This window comes from Rhagoletis pomonella, unplaced genomic scaffold (assembly GCF_013731165.1).
Source record: "Rhagoletis pomonella isolate Grant_MI unplaced genomic scaffold, Rhpom_1.0 Rhpom_scaffold_00004, whole genome shotgun sequence".
Lineage (NCBI taxonomy): Eukaryota > Metazoa > Arthropoda > Insecta > Diptera > Tephritidae > Rhagoletis > Rhagoletis pomonella.
The window spans coordinates 62,380,695-62,384,681 of NW_023458558.1; positions in this window are offsets into that span (position 1 = coordinate 62,380,695).

Below are 3,987 nucleotides of genomic sequence, written 5' to 3' on the forward strand. Positions count from 1 at the left end.
ATACTCCTTTCCGAAAACGACCGTTATTTGGTAAGCAGGGGAGGTTTTGCCCCTATTTCAAACATCTTCGATAGTATACTCAGTTAGATTTAATAAGGTTATCTTATATAGTTATAAAATCCATAATAATATTACTTATTTTCAAGGAGTTGTTGTTAGTAGCAATTTTGTGTAAATTAACGTCCTTAAATTTCGAAATGTCGAATTTCAGCATTTCTGAAATTTACCGTTATATGAAAATAGGGCGTAATTTTAGTCCGATTTCAAATATTCTCAACGCCTTGTTTTTAATTGTCAAGTATCTACAATAATCTTACCGAGTTTGATACAAATTGATCGAACAGTCACCGAGAACAAACTATGAGGTCATAAGTGGGCGATGCCACGCCCATTTTCCAAAAATTCGTTATAGGCGCATTTCTTGTTATAGAGTTATTTCTGTCTAGTCTGCAAGGTTGTCTCGCGCGTTTTCTATGGAATATTTCGGTCGGTCGGTGACTTCGGCCAAGAAGTTCAAGTGTAGTAGTTGTTCCGAAACTGGGTCAAGTTTTGGACGAAAATAAGTTTTGTTTTTGTTATTATGCATAATGGGAAAGTTTTTAAAGAGTGGCTTAAAGCGGATTATAAGTCTCAAGTAAAGAAGTTTATATGTATTCTATTGGCAACGGCTCGGTTTCAAGGGTATTAGAACCCAGTTAAATTTCACTTAGAAAAAAACATCAATTTTGAATAAAATCGCTTCAGTAGTCATTGATTTATCAAATCTTTCATATTTCTCTAAACTAACGTTACATAGGGTGTGAACGTAGTTATTTTCCGATTTTAAAACTTCTCAACCGGTTAATATGTTTTACCAAGACAATTTCTAAAATATTATTTTCCGCCTAATATTATTGAAAATATCAACTTTGAGTGAATAAGCTATAGTAGTTACTAAAATATCGCAGTTTTCGTATTCCTGAAAACTAGGAGGTAGGCGTGGTTATTGTCCGACTTTAACCATTTTCAATACCATCCGTTCTACGCTGAAAAGAAGTACACATGCCAAGTTTCGTTAAGATATATGTAAATTTTAACTCGAGTTATCGTGCGCAGAGACGGAGAGACGGATATATGGACGGACGGACGGACGGCTTAGTAGCTTAATGGCTTAATGGCGTTTTTCGAGTTTAGCTCAAATAAAGAAGCAATCCTTAATTGAATCCTTGCACACAAATTATTGTTTAATTAGGTTAAGTTTTTGAAAAATATTTTTAGAAAATACTTATACATATAAGGGTTTTTTTTGATACGAGAAATTCATTCTTAAAGTTCCTTTATTATTAGCATTGCGCTAGATGGCGCTGTAGGCCAATATTATTGAATTTGATCGAGTTTTTTTTTCAAACAAATATCTATTCAAATTAGAATTTGAAACAGAAATTAATTTTTATTCAAACTTGTTTCCTTGTTTGCTTTTTATTTTGATTTCACTGTCATCATTGTCATCTGAAAAATTTACAAAGCTACTGCTTGCATTTATGTCACCAGCTGTAGCCATTATCCACCAACAAATGTCCATAATAATGTTGATAATAGGGGGGTGAAATAACACACGCGGCAAAAACGCAAAATTTGCTTTATTTCACTTTTAAATGGGAAATAATACCAAAATCTGAGATTTGTTTTGTTTCCAACAAAGATTGAAAATAAAACAAATTTTGCCTTATTTTCCATTGCTTATTTATACTATTTGTAACAAAAGCAGTTTACTGGCAGAAGGAAAAAGAACTTTGTTTATTCCAAAATACAATTAAACATATATTTTTACTTATGAAAAGTTTAGCAATATATAGGGAAAGCATCATCTTTAATAACTGTTCGGCAAATTGAACATAGCGCGTTTGTATGAATTTTGTCTGCAAGCTTTTTATTTAATAGTTCTGATCCAGTACTCCATGAACTTATAGGATTTTACACGAACTTGCAGGAAGTTGCAGGAAAAATGTTCGCGTACTCCAAAATCCTCCAAAATCCTGTAAATAAGAGCGACTTTTGGAGAGTTGTGTAGAGAATGAAGTTGATTTTACCCGAACTTTTTCTTCTGGTAAAATCATGAAAAGTGTCAAGCAATCACTGGTTGACGTTTTTACAGGAAAAATGGTTTTTTTGTTCCCGTACTTTTTGTTGTTCTTCACTTTATACTCTCACTTCAGAGTGTATTTTTGCCGTGTGACAGGTTTACAGGATTTTTCACGAAAAGTATTGGATCAGAGCTAATATGTTGAAAATATTGCTGGAAAACCATAAAATATTTGCATAGAGCCACGGCGGAATAAACAGGCGAAGTAATAAAGCAGCTTTCTCGCTTTATTTTCTGAGAGTCGGTTGCCTTATAGTCAAATTTTAAAGGCAATTTTTCAAATAAGTCAATGTCAAAATCTTTCTTCTCTCTCTAATTACTTCAGCTGGTATAATTCCGCAATGGCATGGAACAAAGAAAAGTGGCCGTTCCTGTTCGCAGCATATGTATAACACAGAGAACATTGTTTTGAGTTTTATCTTCAGTTAAAATTTCTGCATTATCACTTGCTATATTCGAACTGCGGATTTCGTTTACGAAGACGGAGCGAATATGTGGTACAAAATAAATAAATAGCAATACAAAAATATATAAGATTTTACATACTCCCAGACTTCTAAACTTGAACGTATACTCGGTACAAACAGGTGGGGTGAACGATGTAATAAATAGGTGAAGTAATAAAACAGCTTTCTCGATTTATTCGCTGATATTCTGCTATACACCATACGCAATAATTCCCATTACTTGGACATTAAAAAGCAGTTTCTTAAGTGAATTAGTGTCATTTCATTATTACACTTTTTTCTAAACGGTTATAATACCTCCAGTTCATAATTGGTAACGGAAGGGCGGAGGAGGAGGACGCGAGCGTGAGTGCGACGTTGAACGCGACGATGGGCACTTTCAAAATTGTAGACATACAACTCCGTCCATTTAACTTGTTTATGTACTACTTTTTGTCAGATGTACTGGGTGACTACCTATCTGCACTATTTTGCTTTATTACTCAATTGTTAAGTTTAAAAGTTGATCTTATTGCTCAACGAGAAATAAAGTAAAGCAAATTTGTGTTATTTCACATTCAATTGGGTTGGTTTTCAGCCGCGTTATTGCTATTCGTACCCCATCATAATCAGACGAAGGAACATCGACCACGTCATCATCGACTGGGGACTCGGGTCCTTCTTCTCCACAACTTTCTATTCAGTAGGGTGGAAAAGTTTTCCCTCCATAATTTTAGGACGTTCTGAACATCGGTAACTAGGTCGCCATTGTTGTTCCTACATGAGTATGGTCTTGAAACCTTCCGTAAGTCGCCTAACTCTCTGGTAAAATTTTCGGGCATTCTTCCTGTTGACCAGCATTTCAAGCTCTTCGCACTCACATATTTCGGCCTCTCTCTTATTATTTCGACAAATACATACGTCTCGCTTTCCTCTTCAGATTCCTAAAGCGGTCCCACATAGCGCGCGTCGTGCCCGATCGCAGCGTGGCCCTGTGGGCGACATCTGTTTCCTTAGCCTTCCTTAAATACATACACTGTGCCTACATATTTGAATAAAGTAAAACAAGCAAACAAGCAGATTTTTAAATATAGTTGGAAAAAAATCGGCATTAAACCAAAATAGCCAAGATATTTTCCACACTTTTCATCAAAGCCTCCTCCTTCAAACTAAGACTGGAATAGATCTTCTCTGATGCCTACAAGTTAATATATATAAGCCTAGATATTTAAGGAAAATAATGTGCCTTATCAAGTTAGTATATGTAGATATGTATGCGAATATTTTTTTATGGGCAATTGTTTGAATTGTAATGTGGATAAAGTCGCTGGTCCATTACCTTCGTGCAAATGACTAAGAAAATTCATTTATTTAAAAGCAAAACAACATTCTGCAAAAATAGCTGCACGCTAGAAATGT